General features: G+C 49.5%; 1 protein-coding gene across 2 annotated transcripts in view; it reads right to left on the bottom strand.

Annotated features, from left to right (window-relative positions):
• Window positions 1-20,294, bottom strand: part of Mam (neurogenic protein mastermind) — a 180,211-nt gene that overhangs the window by 33,807 nt on the left and 126,110 nt on the right. The window lies entirely within an intron of this gene.

The following is a 20,294-nucleotide window of genomic DNA, read 5'->3' as shown; positions in this document are numbered from 1 at the left end:
CGTCCGTGGCTCGGTATGCATGTCCTTCGTTCTACTTCTGTAACCGCGTTTCGCTCTGGTTCGCTCGAAGGCCTCGCCCCGTCGTTCCCCTCCTTCTCATCCTTAAGCCGTGTCCGTTCGGTATTTCCGGCCAGATCGATCTTCTCTCACGCGTTCCTCCCGAGCCTTCCTCCGAATGGTGTTTGCCAATCCTTCTGTTTTTTCCACCCTCGTCTCCTTTCGCGTTCACTTTTCGACAGATTTGTTTCCACCCTCCGCGCACCGTAGCTCAAACACTCGACGCTTCGACTCTCGAAAGATCGGTGAAATCGTTCGTCGAGTCTAGATCGCGTCAGAGTCCAGCGATGTTCCAACGCGTCAGCGTTCCAAGGGGTAAAAGGAAAGGAGCGATGGGTGAGCCTTAACGCCTGCTGCCCGGAGGGTGTCAGCGATCACCTGGGCGCCGCTGGTTATATTGCGGGCCCCGTGGAATCGTGTCTCGAGTGTCAAGTCGCAGGGGTGGTTCACGGTGGAACCGTAGAACAAGCATCCACCAACGACGCTCTCTCTCTCGTTGCCCGTTAATGGCAGCGCGACGCTTTTGAACGCGTTTCCGGATCGCTTTGAGGCGTTCGCTCCAGTCGAAGCGTTTGAACGCGTTCCTCTCTTTCAACGTCCCGCAAAATTTTCTACCCCTTTCGAAGGAGTACGTTGATCATGGATTTTGTACGACCGATGAAATGATTAATCGCGATGTTTGGTTATCGCTTAAGGATAAACGTTTGAAAGAGAGCCTCGAACAACTTTGCAGAACCTTCGATGACGCTTATGCAACCTCGTCACGTATTTCATTCTCCGTGACAAGTACAAAAATATCGCGTCCTCGCCGCGCCGTGGCGAAACAATGAACAGTCAGGAGCAACGTGGAACGTCGTAAAGGGTAAAGTGGAAACTAAACTCAAAAAAGCTGTTACGCGGATAGCTGCGCGAGTCTCAAAGACAGCTACGGGATTGGTGTCAAGCGCGGGAACAAATATTTACAGGCTACGCTTGCCCTAATCTTTGAACCTTTTAAATCGCCGGCTAGAAAGGACATCGTTTCATGGAAGAACAAAGATACCTTGACACGAGCCAGCGTAACGGTTGGCTTTTGTTTGAACCACCTGGTAACACACTTCTGCCAGCTTATGGGAATGGCGGAATTGACCTCCCTTTTTACTACCCAACCATTATACCATTAAGAGTTTTTTCAATTTATCGTTTGGCACGTTTCTTTTCACTTGGAAACGCTGCGTATCCACGCACGTACGTTTCGCGTTTCGATTACTTGGCACGTGGAAATTTCAAGCCTAGTTCTTTCGTACAGAACCCACTCCCTTTTCAGTTGCTCAGCTTGAATATCGAAACACTCCCCGCGCACACCCCTCAGGAATGTTTCGAAAGTTCTCAATTCCAGAACACGAGACCCTTAACCGAGATTGCGTCCACGTTTGAGATTACCTAATTAACAAGAACGAATCCGAGCAGGGATCGGCTAAGCGCGCTGCGGCGCCTCCGATTCCGCGAAACGCGCCCAGGGAGACGTGATCGTCGTTCGATCGCGAACGGTCGGACCTCGACGCGGCGAATAAAGCCGTTCTATTTCCAGTAAACACACGGGATCGTAAGCAAAGCCGAGGGAACGCGAAAGGGGACGGGGTGTATCCCGTATGCAACGCGACGGTGAAACAATGGCCAGAGAATAGGCGCCAGGCGCCCCGGCGGTACAATGAAAATGGATGGCAAATTTTTTGACGAGACCGCGCGCGTAACACGCCGCGTCGACTCGGTCTGTTTAAAAGCGTGTTTTTTATTAGACACCCGGAGACTCTGGCCACCGCGTTTTTTATTTTTTGGTTTTTCTATCACAGACCCCGCGGAAGTAATGGAAAATTCTGTGAAAGCAATGGGATGGGAGATTTTGCCAAGTAACGCGTGGATTTTAGAATTAACGTCGCAGCGTCCAGATGTGTGATCCGTGTTTCATTTCGCAGGGTTATCGTCGAGTTCGAATTTCATTTCTTCAAGATACCCAGAAGCCTGATTAGTTTGTCACGGATTCAAACGATCGCCAATTAAAGGGAAGGCAATTTTTTAGTTCACGCGTTTCATTCCGCTTTCGAGATTCCGATAGTCGGAAGTTCGAGCTTAAAATCAGTCCAATTTCACACCCGATCCCTTTTCGTTCGTGAACACGTTCTCCATCGCAGTCAACTTGCCGCGCTACCCCCGAAATAAACCCGGACACACCATCGTGCCCGCGAACCCACCTCGTAAAACAGCCAAGTTTCGGTGTAAAATCTCGCAACGACGCGAGCTGAGTTCGAGCTCGTTTTCCTGCATAGAACCGTGGACCTTTTCCATGGGTTTGAAAAACAACGCCAGTCACTATCGCGTAACGAACGATCCACAGGAGGCGAACGATCGAGCCTCTTACGCTCGAAACTTCTCACGTCGCGAGTCCGCCGATCGACAGTCACTTTCATCGTCGATATTCACGTCTTTACGAGGGTTGTGTTCAGCTTTGATTTTTTCATCGATCCTTTGTTGCGATAAATAACTTTGAATACTTATTGCAAATGCATAAATGTAACGTATCTTACGAATATTTGCCACCATTGCGTGTGTAAGAGAAATCGAAAGCAATCGATCTTCGATGTAATTCCTCTCAAAATAGAAACTTCAAACAGACCTAATTTATTTCTGAATTTCTTCTTCTCTGGTAGCTTAAAATTTGTATCTCAGGTGCACGAGCACCCTCCGCGTAGATATTCGCGGTCCGTAAAAAGGTTCTCTGTACCCTTTCAAGCTGGAGATATTCATATCGTCGGGAGCGGAGGTTTCCTCAGCGACGCAGCCTCGTTCAAAGTTGACTCGCGGCTGGAAGGAGCGGCGAGATCGGCGAAATGCAAAGTGGAATCCGCGGCGACTCGATATTCGCGGCGGCGATGCAGCGATTCGATTAAACTTTTATCACCGCGGACGAGAGGGCTGCGCGAGAATTCCAATCGCGGGAGCCCCGGCTTGACGGAGCGTCCTCATTTAGCTAATGCTCCCGAGATCGCGAGAATTACCTTTTGATAGATTCACGATCGTCCCAAGGGGCCGTACCCCAGACCCCGTATAGCTTGGCTCGCGTTCGAGCCAGGCGACACACGAACAACCCGTTCGTCCTTCGCCCAGTTTCCTCGAAGGCTTTGTCGGGTGTCGCGTGGCGACGTGACAAGCGAGCTTCAAGAATATGGCTGCGAAACGAGGGTGTAGCCAGTGTTAATTGCTCGCTAATTTCATCTTGCAACGACGCACGCGTTCGACTTCGATTTATTAATTTTCAAATTTTCCGACTGGTCAGTGGGTGGTCCTGAAATCTCCGATTCTTTCGAGCATTCAATTATCGAATGCTCGAATTCCTGAATGCTTAAATATTCGTACGGTTGAACCGTTTAATAATTACCAACGGCGGGAATAAACGCAAAACTTCAAGGATATCATTAAACGTGTATTTCCACGTGAAAGAGAAAAACAAATTTGAAACGAACGTAAAATCTATAACGCTGCGAGTAACGATTAATTTGCAGTGAAAAATGTAAACCTGTCGAGGTTGAAAACGCGTGGATTTCGATTCCCACGCGGACGAACTCGGTTCCCCGTGAGCGTTATTTCTCGTGTCGGTCCGCGTGCTTTATATTCATGAAATCGCATGAAAAACTGGTGCCGATGGTCGAACCACTTGTGCGTTCGCGCAACAACATCGGCTTCGACTTGCACGCGTCGATTAAAATTTCCACGGCGAGCCTTGATTTCCGAACAAAATTCAAGCCTGAAATTCCCCTCGCGCCGCGTGAAAGACGCGGTACGCCGCCGCCTCGCGGATATCTACGCTCCTGAAATATCAGAATCCATGAATAATTAGAACACCAGCGTACACATTCAACCCCGATGAAATTCCACCAAACGCATTACCACTAAACCTCCTCTATCCAATTACTCGCAAAAACTACCCTCCCGTCCGCATCTCCATTACCCATTATCCATTCGAACACCCTCGAATTCATCCCCCTCGAGTCTCGTCTCAAACGCCCTCGATCCAAACTGCTACAAAATCAAAAGGATGACGACGATTAACGAAAGGAACGTAAAATCGCAAGGAACCACGTTCAGAGTGAACGAAAGAGAAAGAGAAAGAGAGAGAGAGAGAGAGAGAGAGAGAGAGGCGAGGTTGGGGGTTGATAAAAAAAAAGCGAGGAACAGTGGGCTGCGCCGTGGACGCGGGATCGCCATGGGCAGGGTGGACGGCGTCTGGCAAAACGGGACGCGCCGCGGCGAAGACGGGAAAGCGGATAAACGCGGCGACGCTGGCTGGTCTCGCGCGTGGGCACGTTTTGCACGTAACGCGGGCGACGCCGACGCCGACGCCAACGCCGACGCCGACTGCTGCAATGCGGCGATGTCGGCATTTTAATTGAAAACGCCGCTGCTCCACGGCCTCACCCGCGATACCAGCCAGCCTCGCTCTCTTCTCTTCCATTTTCCCTTCTCTGCCAACCGCCGGCCGAACCAAAGCCGCTTCTCGCTTCTTCGCTCATCCATTCGTGGTTTATTAATGAACGTTAATGTCGTAGGTGGCGCGGCTCGTTCCTTTTAATCGCGTCCCTAAATTATTCAGCCCGAACGCTGCCGTTGGTGCCTCTGGGCGTCGGTGATGGCCACGACTCGGGGATCCTCCGCTGTTTGCTCGCGACGATCCCTTCGCGGGATCCGTACGGGGCCAACGGACTGGAAATTGGGTTAAGTTTCCGTTGTCGCTCGATGGTATCCGGGTGCACTCGCGGTGGTGCATATTCTGGTGCGAGACGATTGGAAAAACGAAATGTCTGGAGAACTGGAACTAATTTCTCGCACGTGTCGAAGGCATTCATCCAAGTAGAACAGGTCAAAGGTCAAGATCAATGCTAGCATTCGCGACGCTATTCTAACGCTACTCCCAATTATTAACGTGTCCGAAAAGAAAAAAAAAATCATATATCTCAATCGATAACACTCCCGAAAATAGTCCCAGAGAGTCTCACCCTCGAATTCCACCCCAAATTCCATCGCGCCATAAAAAATTAGATACCAATTACGTTCGTTCGCCCTAATGAATCATTCGCAAGATCCAACGTCAGAAGTTAGCCCACAACCCCGCGTTTTAAAACCTCTCCAGCGTAGGTTACTTTCGTAAATGGACGTGCTCGATGGCGTGTACGGTAACCGACCCCGGTGGACCAGCAGGCTAGATGGAATGGCGTCGACGGACTGACGAGCAGGGAGAACTCTGAACGCGATAGAGAGCGAGAGAAAGAGAGAGGGAGAGAGAGAGAGAGGAGACGGGCGCAAAGGGAGACGTATTGTTTACAGTAATGAAGGCGTAAATAAGTGATGAGCCGCGCGACGCATCGATCTCGGCCGGGCCACGGCTGCGTTTGATACGGTACTGGCTCACGGGGGTTGCCACCCCCGCCGGCAGCCACCCTTCCGTTACACACAGACGTCTACTGGCTCTTTTCCCGCCTGTACACTCTCCCCTCTCTCTCTCTCTCTCCCTCTCTCACTCTCAACTACTTCCTTCTCGCTCGTTACGTTCCTCTCGTTCCAACTTTCCCAACTTTCTCTCTCGTGCTCTCGGTTTAATAACCTCTTTCTATCGCGCTGCTATCGCGGGCCGCGATAAGGGGCGCGAGACGCCGTTTCGCGGATCATCGAAACTGAGATGTTAATTAAGAGTTTACGGTTTTTCGTGCACCCGCGGCTTCTTCCGTTTCTTTTCGTCTTTTCTTTTTTATCGATTCGCCCGCTGGCCAAGTCCCTCCGTGTATCGCTGGCGTTCCTTCGAACCGATCCATAACGGAGTTACGCGTGTGTGCAGAATCTACGCGCGATACACATGGAGCGCGTGTTCAGATGTACGACGGTTTCAGCGGTAATCGTTCGCAATGATAGCGGAACAGCGATCGCACAATGGCACTCGCTCCCCTCTAACGTTCCCGCGGATGTTTTCGTAAAACTAACTCCGTTCTTACAAGACGCTGATAAACGCGATACTCTAATCGCGGAATACGATAATTCAGCTCGTCGTCTTCCGTTTTCCTTTCTAGGATATACGTTAATAGTCTGTTTATTGTACGGGCATCCGGTAAGCCAGTTTTTTTCCCCCAGTAGCTTGATTCATATCTCCTCGTATCCTATTCCGAGCCAACAATTTACACCGATCCGCAAACTATCTATTAATCAACCTTTATCGACGACTCGTTTCTTTTCTCTATCCACGCCACATACACCTATATTTCACGTTCCACCAGCGCCGTATAATGCAAATCCGAAATCGTCTAAATCGTTCGACGCTGCTACTACTCCTCCACCCCTGCGCGGTGACACAGAGAATCGAATAAATCACGGGGGATGAAGAATGAAAATGAAAGAAAAAAAATTGAAACTCGACGACGATAAGCGAGCACGATTACGGTGCGCGAAACCAAGAGGCGTTGGATTATGCAATATCGACGCAACGTAGTGGCGTGATAACGTGAAATCGACCTTGCTCGCGCGTTTCATAAAGCGGCGACAAACACCGTGTCGGGTTTCGCGTTTGGCTGCCTAGACGGGTAACCTAATTATTCAAGAAGTGGACTAATTCCAACGATGCCGCGGACGTGGATTAATTTCTGCGGCTCCGAACAAGGAAGAGCGCAATTATGAATCGCGTCGTTGCGCCGGGAGGATGTAATTCGTTTGTATAGCTCCGAGCATCGCGTTTATTGGCTGGCCATTCGCGCGGCGCGTGTACGTGAAATTTCTAATTAATACCCGGGATCGGAACAGCGTTTATCGTCGAGGCGCGGCGTAGGAACAACGGGTGGCGGCGTGGCCGATTAGAGACGCTGGACGGCACGAAAAATGCTGAATGTGTCACACCGCGTCGAGCAGTCACCGGGTTAAACGATAATGGAAGTAAATGGAGGCGCGTCGGAGTTTTCCGTGGCCCCGTAATCTCCCGTTTCAACGTTTCCTGCTTCCGTCATCGAAGAAAAATGAAACGCTCGCGGTTATTCTTAATAGGCGTGTCATCGCCGCCGCGAAGTGTTCCCCAACGGGTATCAGAACCGGGTTGTTTAACGTCACGCGCGTGTACTTGGTAGATCGCGAGCGTCGTTTCCATGCGATCCGACGTGGCAGAAATTAGCATCGAATAACGATCGTGACGCTTAACCGCGTTCCTTGAATTCAACTAGGAGAGACGTTCGCCAGAACCGTTTCGATGGACGATTAAAAGCGTGAAAAATGCCAGGGTGAAATGAAACAGGTTTCCATTGAAATTTCATCCCCTAAAGATCTCATTTTCAGTCGCTTCGAATTTTTGTCTCATTCTCGATTGGACTGGAAATCATTCTGAAATAATTCATAGAATAATAAAAAGTACGAAGAAAGGAGGAGTAACGAGACTTAATACCACGATCGCCTTAAATAGTTGGGCAACTACACAGTTGCGACACGAGTAATTGCAAAATCGAGAGTGGTCGCCAATAATATAGCAGGGAATAACAGTGGAGATTGATTAGAACGAGTAAGATGTTTATGCGCATGTAATTAAATTTATCGCCGTATCGAGCTTCCGGTACAGCGTTCTACACTCTTCGCTCGCGGGACCGGAGTTCTTCAACTCGAACTATGCTGAAGTTATCTATACCGCTCGGTAATCTTCGACCGCAGTTTTCTCGTCGAAAAACTATATTTCAAGTCGCTCGGAAGTGGTACGTGGCACGACGGCTACGCCACGCGCCCTATCGCCGTCTCGAACTTCCACCAATGGCCGTGCCGATATTCATTCACTGGCGAACTTTTGCACCGCTTCGAAACACTTGCCCAGCCGTGCTAAACACGCACAATCGGTCGTTCTGTTTCGCATAAAACAGATCTATCCGCTCTTATCATTTCCTGTAATTCTGCCCACTCGTGCCTCATTCAAAGCTTTGATTCAGACGGAATTTACAATTTCATTGAACTTGGTCAAACAGTTGGGAAAATCGATCGTTTGTCACGCGAGCGTACGTATTCGTTGACTTTTAATTACGAACGTTCCTCTGATATCGTTTCTCGATCGACGCGGAGTAAAGGCACGCAACGAGTCGACGACGAGCTCGAGGAAGATCGACATCAAACCGAGCTTACGTCATTTCTCATGCGGGAAGACGGTCGACGATATCATTGGGAGCATCTCGACGTCGCTCGACACGCCTAATTATCATCCCTTGTGCATTAAGCAGATGAATAACACGTGTTGCCATCGGGAGGATCGCGAGACTCCCCTTCGACATTCCTTTGGAGACGTGGCGTTAAAATTGATCGATCCGCTAATTACGAGTCCGATACAGACACGGATAGCCGGAATTATTCGAGGAACTTCGAAACCGCTTGAAACCGTGCGGGGGGGAACGGCTGGAAGAGGTAGAGGGCCTCGCCGCGGAGAAATGACACTGTGCTAAATTCGTGATTTACAAGTGGAACGGAAGTGGCTATCGCACAAAGCCGTGCGCGCGCGGGACCTAATGCACTCGTAAACGAATTTTATTGTCGCGTGGTTGCGCAAACAAGTAGCCGGGGACTGGCACCACGGAAAATGGAGTGGCGTGTCGCGACGCGTACCAACCGAGCCGATAGTTTGAATAATACCCAGCCTCTCTCGCTTGCTCGCGATACCATTAAACGCGACGTCTCGCGCGAGGTTCCTCCGCGTCTCGTTTTGCCATCGCGCGGATCGCGTTCGAAACATTCGATTTTCGTGGATCCTTTAAGAATTCGAGAGATTCCGCACGTCGAGACGAGAGCCACGGTTCTCGAGATCTTCCTCTTTGGTAGCAGCCACGGGCAAGATTTTTGCGTGGCGGCAAGAAGCGAGAGGGGCCTCCGTCCGATTCGAGAAGCGTGTTTACAACTTCGAGCATCCCACATCGGCCAGAAGCCCGAGTTATTTGCAGTCGCCCGATTGCACCCGGATCACGGCCTGTTTTTGCACTAAATAGCAGAGGGAGAGACAGAGAACGCGCGAGGAGAAACGAAGAAAGACGCACCAGAGGCATGGATAAACACCGCGTCGAGGACCGAATTATCGCATACTTTACGCGGCGTTTCATAATTCCATGCCTAACAGCACGCATGCGAGCGTCGTCGTACAACATTGTCCTCGAAAGAAATTCAATCCGCGAACGCGTTTAAATAAACCACCCTCTCTTTACGCTCGATGGAAGATCGTCGGAAGTTTCCGAAAATTTCGAACGTTCATTGCACGAAGTCCTCTCGATCTTATCCTAGAAATATGTCATGTCTGAATTAAAGATCCATAAGACGGACATGTCACATTCATAAACGTGATATTTTAAAACGTAATGTCCCCGACGAGATGACGTTAAAATCCTTCTTTTTTTTTGCCAGCAGAAGAGTTCAAGCGATCGATTCGACGAGATGAGAATTCTTGAAGCAGGTTTCAGTCGATTTTTTTAAGAGCAACACTGGCAATTCGTAAGCACCGATGTCTAAAATAAACGGAAGAAACCCTACTGGCGGCCCTCGGAGGCAACGAGTTACCTCGCCCTTTCGAAGGAAAACCCGCGGAGGCGCCTCTCACTCCTTTTGTTCGCTCTCGACGCTGAAGCTTTCCTACCCCCGAGCGCTGCCGCGGGGGATACGAAACGCCCCGAAGAAGAGCCTTTTACAGGCCAAAAATATCCAGCCGCCGGCCGGTTTATCGATAATGGCGGCATAATACGAAACGCGTGTAGAACAACCGCTCTCTATCTTTAGAGCCGAGCCATCTTGGCCCGTAGAAAGAAACTTACGAGAGATCGAACGAGCAGATGAGAGATCTCGAGCGCGCGCGAGCCGCTGGCTGCAACCCGCCGGTTGAGCTAACATAAGAACACGGGCTAGAGGTTTACTGAACTGTCGATACGTAAAAGGGAAGCCGACAAACTAGAATAACCCTTCGCATCTCGTCTTATCAATCTCTTAAAAGGTGGATGCAAATTATTCGACGAACTGCAACGATTTCGCGAGCCTGTTTTTCAGGTCGCTCGACTATTTTTCTCCGTAACAACCAGCAGCTGCAACGCGTTACACCTTCGCCCCGGCGATTATCGGTAATTGCATCGAAATTCCCAGGCTAGCAATTATTCCGAGAGACGTAATTAATTATCGGGATAAAGTTAGAAACACGCAGCGACGATAAAGTTCTCTCTCGTCTGCGCCCGTCTCGAGTTAGTCTCTCTCGCATTGTCGTCGATTTCTTCTCCTCCCCCTGTTAGCGGCCTATCGTGAGCTCTTAGCGAGCTCGTGGAAGTAAAAGTGCAGGAGAGGCGCGCGGCAGAGACCTTTGGAGGATCCGTCGGGGTGTTGCACACCGCGTGGGCACGCGGTTACTATTTTCGAGGGCAATGTTTATCTGGCCCGGATCAAATATATAGTTATGAGTTCCAGAAGGCGGCCGATAGTTCCTCGAACCGGACATTATTAGCCCTGTTTCCGCGGAGGACCGACCAAAAATACGCGTGGTCGCGCGCGGTCCACTCTTGTCTTCCGTGGTGTGCTTCGATCCACGCAGCACCCCTCCCAGTCGTCTCAGCGTGGTTACGCGCGGATCCTCGCTGATCGAATCGCGAATCTCGACATAGAAATTAACCATACTAACCATGGAACGATGAGAAACAAGGAACAGAGAAGTTTGGACATATTTCGATGCTTCCTTGAAACGTAAATTATTTGCGAATCCATGGAGAACCGTCACTGCGACTTTTCTTCTCGACGGTTTTGAAAGTTGGTAAGGAACGACAACGGCACGCGAGTGAAGCAACCGAGAGGACAAATTACAATGCGTCTGAAAGGTTGTGTTTAACGGTCATAAACGGGAGTCTATGGATTGTCATAAACGCTGCCACGACGGTGCGCAACTGCCTCGGTTGCCCAATGCCGCAGGAGAAAATAGAAACAATCGAGTTAACTTCGAAACGCGTTTTTCTCTTGCGACACACCGGGGTGCCGTTTTCTACGACAGCGATCGCGCGGCTGAATAATTTCTGCTGGCATACCCGATGAGATCTCCGCGCTTACGTTCGAGAATCGACGCGCTCGAGTTGCTGGTTCGATCTATTAACCCCGAGTCGGGGGCTGAAAATGGTACCCGATCCCAGCGTATTGTCGTTCCCGTAAATCTCGACCAGGCCTCGCAAACAACCGTAAATATAATTCAAGCTTAAGCCCCGTATATTTAAAAACGTTCACCCACCCCCAACCCCGACGCGTAAATGAAATCACGGAAAATCCGTGGCACGCTAGGCTGCGAGAGCGCGTGGGAAACGAGATCAACGACGGGGGACGAGAGATCGGGCGATAATTTTCGCGATGGCTCGCGGAAAATTGGTGCGAGCGCAATGGGAACAGCAGGGGTGGTGGAGGGGTTGCTTGGAGAAAAATGAGCCGGTTAAAGGGCTGATATTCGTCGAGCGTTCCGCGTGCACTCACGGCCCAAACAATATCCCGTCGATAACGCCGCTGTTTGTTTCACCTCGATTAATTACAATTGTCAGACAGTCGCGTACGCTCGCGCGCGCGCGCGCGCGCACGGCCCAATTACAATTCGCCGGCTCGCGGAGGCGCGCCAAAGTCCGCACCAGCGCATTAACCGGCGATGCATCGCGATAATTAACCGACGGTTTAATTAACCCGTTCGCTGGGCGCTCGCCCCGGCTCTTTTCCCCGTTTTTTCCCCATTTTTCTCTCTTTTTCTTCCCGCACCATCCCGGCTCGTCACCGTGGAAACGACCGCCGCGAGACAATCGCGCGAGAAAACCGCGCCGACTCTCTCTCTCTCTCTCTCTTTCTCTCTTTTGCACGTTGGCCGCCTGCGCGATGTCACGGTCGAGTTAAAATTAGCAAGTCAACTGGATTCTGGCGATGGTAGAGGTGCGCGCGCGACCCAGTCGAGAGATTCAATGACGAAACTATCTGCGTCGCCTAGTTCCTCGGCTATTGTCCCCTTCGGCTATCGATGAGATGGAACTAGCAGAACTGGGTGACTGTCTTTTTCGGTAGGGGAGTTCCCGATTCGAGCCTCTGATAAGACTGAGACGTCCGTGCGCGGAGTGACAGCGCGGTGGGAATGGCTGATTTTTAGGGGTACAGCCGATTTTGCCCAGGCATTGATGGATATACGGTTTCACGCGTCGTTTCGGGATACTGAAGCTTGATATATGTGGGATTATGTTTGCAAAACGATTGTTCTGGTAGAATGTGGATTCTTAAGGGTGAGTGGTATCGAGTTTACCCCCAAGTTGGCGGATAATCTAATCTCGTGGACTACTCCAACATACAAACACAATATACGAATAAAAGTGTGGTCCGTCACTGAATAATGATCTACTTTAATAATGATTCTCTTCCATAAAGAAACCACCCCCTGGCAGAGTTAACCAGCTGCAAGATTTTTGGATCCGGACGCTCGATGAGACGCGTTTACATATCCGCATACTATACTCACGGTTATTATTTATGCGTTACACCGTGACGGAGAACGTCGTGTTTTACATGCAAATATACGGTGGCAGAGTGGAGGGTGGTAGGTGGGGTGTACGACCGTGGGGGAGGCGAAAAAACTGCTGTCATTGCGGGGCGCGCAAAAATTAAAGCGGTCCATGCGTGATTTATATTGTATCGTATAAAACGAGTAATGAATGGCGGGTGGTGTGCGTGGGTGCGTGCGTGCGTACACAGAACGCGCGCGAATACCCCTGTAATCGATACGGGCTTTAAGTTCGCGCCCCTCGTCGACCGCTGTGTACACGTAAAATCGGTCCGAACGATTCTTTGTTGAAATATAATGGTTATTGTATCTACGTTGACCTGGAAAGGGGTTCAACTCGGAAGTACCTATTCTATCCGTAGAATCGAGTGACTCGTGTTCGCCAGCGATCATCTGATTTTGTTGCACGAAAATTTCAAAGGTATCGAGAGCTGGGAATTGACGTCTACTTTTTCAAATGGTATCTAAGGGCGGAGATCTGGCGTTATCTCATCAATCGCGAGGTATGTCGAGGGAAATGGAATCGAAAATTTTGTTCGTCGATCGCAATCGGCTCGGTAGATTCAACGATACCGATCCCTAAAACCTACTTGGAAAGTTAACCACCTGCTATCTCCCAACTGATCGAGACCTTCCACTTATACAAATACCCATTAAACCCACGTCATCGCCTTAATATCGGCAAGTAGACAGTCTCGAGAAGATTATATGCACATACGTAAACACTCCTACCAGAACTCGAGAGAGTCCCTCTCGATATCGCACCACCGAAACCAGCTTCGAAACCGCACGCGAAACAATCGAAAACCCTGTGCACACGCGTCCTTCGAACAACGAGCAACGATAAAATGAGAAAAAGGGACGGAGAAATAGAGAATCGTCTATTTTCACGCGAGAGAAAAAAGAGGGACAGAGAGTAAGAAGAACTGCGACCGCGGAACGCGCCAGTTGAAGCGGTGTGTACTCGCGGTCGGGGGATGAAAACGCAGCGGCGAGAGCCGATGGCCGCGATTCGGAAGAATGGACGACGGGGGTGGCGGAGGACGCGTTTTGCCGTTGACTGTACCCTGTACGCGGCTCGACACACGATGTAGGTTACGAACGACGGGACGCTGGTATCGATTTCAGCGCGGTATGCGGCACACCGTTGTGGAATGCACACCTTTCGACGTTGCGTCGTGGGTGGAAATGTCGGTGGACGATGCGTCCGTCGGGGGATGAACCGGCTGGCGATGTGACCGCGTTCGCCACCGCTGAGATTCAGGGGAAGGAACCGCGGGACGCGTCTTTTGGGAACGTCGAGATGCTCGCTGAGTAGAATCTTCGGGTCTTTTCAACGGAGATGAGTGAACGTGTGCACTGGTGATGGTACGTCGATGTATGTTTCGCGGTGTTTTCGAATAGAACGCGTTGCGATAGAAGATTTCATGTTTCTCAGCGAATAATTTGTTTTTGCCATTTAAATTCGTATTCTAAGTGTCGCGAAGAACTAGTTATACATTTGTAATATTGAAAGTTCCAAAATTGACAAGAGTTATTAATTATTATATATTAAGAGTTTCTCTGACCCACACACTTTGTGACACCAAGCAACAAGCAGCTGGAAGCACAGCTTCTTTATTCGACTCGTTCACGGTCGGTCCAACAACGATCCCCGATTTGTTTCGCTCTAATCTGCTGAGTTACGATATCGAGGCAGGTTTTTATCACGATAAGCGTGAGAAACAACGGGGTACTTAATCATCGTGATTGACCAATTTCTTGCAAACACGCCCCGTACAACGAAGCCACTAATTAATAGAAAACAGCGGCTGGTGGCTCGTGTGCCACGAGAGGCTGTTGCGGACGCCAGCGTTAATATCTGGACCACACACCGCGACGTTCGAGAAACACGGAACAGTACTCCGCGGCTCGGAAGTCGGAGTGCTGTTTCATTATCAAATCGTGCCTCAAGTGGCGCGCGTCCCGACGCGGGAACGAAGCGTTGAATACGAAGCTACGAATAAATATCGACACGCGTGCATATGCAGAGACGCAGAAATTCTTGTTAAGATAACAAATAAAATACGTTCGCTCGAACTAATTACACGTTACTCCCTCGAGAGTCTCGTAAAACTGACAAACTCAGAACGTCGAACCCGTTCGCCACCATCCTTCCTTAACAAACAGCAGCGCGAGAGAAACCGAAACGCTTGAAACCAGCTGGCAAAGAACGCGTTATCGTTCAAAGGTCAGGTTCGAAAGATCGAGCTTCCTGTTTGCGGGACAATAATAAGTCCGAGCAATTTATATTTAACGCGATGGATCGCGAGCCGAGTCGGAGATCTACGCGTCGCTGGTCTGAGGTCAAGATGAAGGTCACGCGGGAAGGAAACGCGTCCTTGTTCGGGCGCCATTACGAATATGTAGATCGACGGCGCGGGTCGATCGATAACCCGTCACCGTGAAACCCGCGGACTCGTCGGACGATCGCGCGGCGGATAATCGGGTATCTTCGACGAATCTAAAACGGTGACAAACGCCCGGCGGCGAGCACGAGAAACAGATGAAAAGAAGAAGAGGTTGCCACCTTTCGAAAGGAGGAAGAAGCACGCCGGGGCGTTCGCGGTCATTATCATTTGAATACGCGCTCGAAGCCTTCTGACCATTTGAATATTTCGTCAATTAAGCCGTGGTGCGATTAGCATAGGTGAGAGGCAGGGTCGCCAACCGACGACGCGGACGATTTATACTTCCATGCGTGGAGAACGCTGCGACCGACGATCGATACCGATTCTCAGCTTAAAAGAAGACTACTCGAGAACGATCGAAAGATGTTGATTCTGATTCAATTCCGGATAAACTACAGTTTCTCTGGATAAGATGTAAATTTGTTAAATATTCTTTGGAACGTGAACGAAGCGTGTAACGTGAATTCGAAGGCACAAACGCGGGTCGAACTGGGGTTACCTCGAATTAGTTGGAACAACTGGTCCAAAGAGGGTAGGAGCGATGTCGTTTCTGGCATTCCCCTTTCGCTTTTTCCGTTAGCCTCGATACTTTCTTTAACCGCGGAAATTGCTTCGTGGTCCCGAAAGAAAAAGGGAGCGCGAGTCGCGTTCGAGAGGGTGAAAGCATCCCCTCCGGCCGAGATTCTCCGCGTGCCAACCAGCACGAATAAAAACACCGAATAAAGTGTGCGAAGCTCCTCTCTACCAGGTCGACGACGTTGATCACCAAATTTCGTGTACGTCTATCGAAATCTCGAAGAATTTTGAACGTCTCGCAGGCGTATCAATTCATTTGTTGGTTAAAATTAGACAGGCTCTGAGGGAATCGCGATGTTTCGTACACTTGTTTGCTAGAAAACATAAATAAACCGAGAACGAGGCTTCACAGAAGCCTAGATACGTGCGTAATGGCAATTTTTAGTACCGTTCGTTTACATAAGTAAGTGAACGTTCCTCAGCCTATCTAACAATACGTCAATGACTCGAGAAGCCAGGCACGCGCGAAAGAAATGATCTCGTTGGCCGTTGACAGGCTCCTCGACCACCGAAAATGGTAACGAAATCCGAAATTGCAGCTGGCGACATCGGATAATGTTATCCAGCGGAAATTTCAACGATCTTCTCGGCAGTATCGAATTATTACCAATGATACAGTCGGCTGATTGATAACGAATTCTATAATCCTGACAGTTGGATTACTGTTTTCTGATAAATGTTTTAGTACAGATTTATTCGGCGGTTTAATTTCTATCTATCCATGAAATTACAACATTTGTCTCCAATATAGTATAATACATTATCGTAACGAATGCAATTGATACGTTAATATGACACTGGTATTATACAGTGAAAGCCCTCGATCACATAAAACACGAATCACCGAAATGGATATTCGTATTGGCTATTTTTTATTAACGATTAAATCGATACGTCACATTTCTAACAAATTACCCTCGAGTACGTTCGCGCTTAATTTTATATCAAAGAAAGAAGACCAGAAATCGAGATTGCCTTCCCTAAATTATAACATCGGTGACATCGTGCACGCGTTCGCGTGCATTCGAGGCGCGTACGATCGAACGTTTACATAACCTTTGAACCAGAACGGGTAGGCGCTTGCGCGGACGCTCAATTTCCGGTAATACGCTGGTGTCCGCTTATTAGCGCGGCTGACGAGGAGAACGCTCTGCGTTGCTCGGATATTCCGACGCGCCCGTTGGAAACGCTCCAAAAAAAGAGGAAAAGGAAGACTGGCGAATTCGCGACCGGGGAAAACGTTCAACGAGATACCCTCCTCGTTTCGTAACTGTCGTTGGAACGCTCGGCAGTGAAATACCGATTGTTTGCTAAGATTGACAGTGTCCACGTGCGGTTGCAATTTCTGCATATACCTGGCGATTGTATAACACATTCAGCGGCCTCTGCCAAGTTTCGCGCGTTCGGATCAAGCTTGAAATTAGAGACGGAAGGTTGCGTCGTGACATTTAAATAGAAAAATGAACGGTACCCCGCTGCTACGATACGCGCGAACGACATTTCTCCGATGATAAATCCGACTAATTTCCATCGTTACACGTGGGTCCACTCGATTTTCACACGGAATCAACGATACGCGAACGTCACGCGGAAATCTCCGTGTGACGGCGACGACCTGAAATGTCCGAGTCGTTAGCATTCCAGGCGACGAAATTCGATAACAACGCGCGATCGCGGCAATTACCGCGAGACAAGGAAACGTGGAGGGCATCGCGAGCGATAACTGGCTCCGTTTCGGCACCTTTTTCCGACTTCCGCCCGCTGATAAGCGGCGTCGTCGATTAACCGATGCGAAAGCGGCGCCCAGCTCGAAGCCAGCAGCGAACGCCACACTGGTGGGAAAAGGAAAAGGAGGAAACGGTGGGAACGCGGTCGGTTTTCGGTGTCGCGGCGGACGATATGCAAATTTCCAACGAGAGATAACATTCTTCGGACGGTGATAGCCGTCGTTTTGAAATTTTCAACGCGTCCCGCGACAGACGGACGCGTGCGGGCGTCGCGGTCGACGCGTATGCAAATACCCTTTCCCGCGATTACCGATAACGAATCGCGGAGTGGAAAGGAAAACTCTTTTTAAACGGTACCAGGCTCGATACGTTTGCCAGCAAGCTTACTTGCTATTATTTCCTTGTCTTTCTTTGCGTAATACGCTCAGTAGTCGGGATAATATTTGTTTTCAATGTACTTCTGATAACGTAGAGAGTAGCAGGCAATTTTTGTAGATAGGACAGAATTTTTAGGACGAGTATCGTTTCGTTTCAAGCGATCCTTGTCTACTTCCGGTAAACGAACGCGACGAATCTACCTTCCCAAATTTTGCATCATTAATTCTCATAATACAAGATTTCTCGTAAATCCTTCCCGGAAAACACCCACTCAACCGTAATCCCCGCGCTTGGCGAAGTACTGTGTACACTAATCCAGCAGATAATAACCATTACTCGACGAAACGTTGAAATCTGCTCCATGGCAGAGGAACGGGGGAGAAAAACCGCGGCGCAGTCGAGAAGATGAAAGTGCAGCGTAATAACAATAAAAAAAAGAGCGAGAGAGAAAGGGAGACGGAGAGGATGGGTGGAGAAAGCCGCGGAGAAGAAAGAGACGCGTAGGGTGAGGTGAAATCGAGATCTGTGGGGATGAAAGAGCGTCGGAAAAATGCGTCATTCGCCTGGACGCATTGAGATGCAAATACGAGAGAGCTAGCCGGAGTGATTTACGAGGGACAGACGTGTCCACGTGCGATCTGGACGAAGAGAGCGTTTCCACGGGCATTCTTCGAGGAGCTCGAGGGACCACCAGATAAGATCCGCTCGAAACGACCACAATGGACAGGCGAGTTTTCTCCTTGTGAGCGTCGCGGTCGTTTTTGGAAAACTAATTTCGTCTATTATTGGCTGGTGGTTCCTTCTAATGGTACATTTCAGTGTTAGTTAGGTTGTATTATAATAATTTCGATTTCGCTCTGAATATTTCCAAAACCAAATACTACGATACACTATATATCGACCATATTCTTTTGAAGGAAACGATAGTTGTTCAATTTACCGAAACTCCTCTTTTCTATAATTTTAAATCTTATTAGCACGTAAAAAGCATTTGGATAACCCGCAACAGTGGACCTAGCCAAGACAGCAATAGAATCGCCAATGGTTTGGATCCGCTGAACGAGAGCAACATCTACACGGTCAGTATCGCAAATCTTTTCCCGAATCGAGCGTAATAAAATAGCGTGAAGTGGGGTAATAAAACCGAGTGGCAAAAAGATTTTACATCCCCGGAAATGTCTTCCAACCGCATCGTACATTAACCTACTCCCCGCCTCAGTTTCAGCGTCTTAAAACCCCGCTTTACGACCCAGTTTCACCGATCATATTTCCATACTGTTTGACAACGCTGTCAACTAAAAGTGTCGAAAATTGTCTCCGCCAATAGCCCAGCGTTATAAACTAAAATGAGATCTCGATGCGAGTACAGCACGCAGTGAAAAAGAAAATTCATTTATTTCGAAGGCATCGTCTCCTTTCTGTCGATTCAATGGTAACGCTTGAAATCGCGACGAATCGATAGCGAAAATCGACGCTGGAGAACGGAAAGGGGAGGAACGAGGGTCGTCGCGTGCAGGTTGTCGCGAGTGCAACCTCGCGACTACCGTCCGAAGCGTATTGACGCGGATTGCAGGCGCAGGTTAAATCGAGCAGACGGTGGCGGCGTCGCGACGCCGGCTGCGCACGGCAACGCAACCCTCTCCTCCGCCACCTTCGGCCGCGTATCGCGACAACGGTGGGGGCGAACTGCGAGAGGGAAAATTTCTAAAGAGAGCGCCAGTGGGAGCAGACTACTTGTTGCGCGTCGCGGCGCCCTCGTGACGCCAGCATCCCTTCGTTTCCTCGGCTACCACCACTAACGCGACGGCCACTACCACCACCGCCACCACCGCCATCAGCAACGGCGGCAGTCGGTGCCGGTACGCCCCTTCGCCGGCGTCGCCACCAGCGTCGTCGCCACCGGCGGCGGCGACAAAAATAGACGTGTCGTCGCGACGCAACAGATATCACTCGGCCTCGACTGGCACGCGCACGATCTTCGCGTCGATTCCGGTTTTGCCGTTCAATTTTTCTTTGCCTTCCACGCACGTTGGTACTCGAACTTCCGATCGTTCGCGCATCGACGATATTTTCTACTTATTTTCTTCGATACTTGACGATCGAACGTTGAACCACGATTGATAATAGTGGGACGTTACGCGTGTAGACGCAGACTTGAGAAATCTGCATTTTATCGAAAGCGTGGAAACGAGGGAAATCGAATCGACTGGTTTTTCCACTTTCGAACGGTATGGTACAATAGTACGTTTAACGTTCCGAGTGGGAAAATGAAACCGTGAAACGCGATGGGGTTGTATATAGATCGGTAGACAATGGGGAGATTGACCCTTTTGCTGCTTAATAAAATATCGATTCATTACTATTGCAAAACGCGCTATTTTTCATTGTTCCAAGCTGTTGTTCTCAACTGTTTCAATTACATCGCTTCTTAAATCAGATTAACGAGTAGAATTATAAATTATTGCTTCCATCAATTAAAAATATACACAGAAATATCCTACTGCAATCAACATATTACAATCTAACCTCTCTACCCTGAGT

This window comes from Xylocopa sonorina, chromosome 3 (assembly GCF_050948175.1).
Source record: "Xylocopa sonorina isolate GNS202 chromosome 3, iyXylSono1_principal, whole genome shotgun sequence".
Lineage (NCBI taxonomy): Eukaryota > Metazoa > Arthropoda > Insecta > Hymenoptera > Apidae > Xylocopa > Xylocopa sonorina.
Note: the sequence above shows the minus strand (reverse complement) of the source record. Positions and strands in the feature narration are given on the sequence as shown.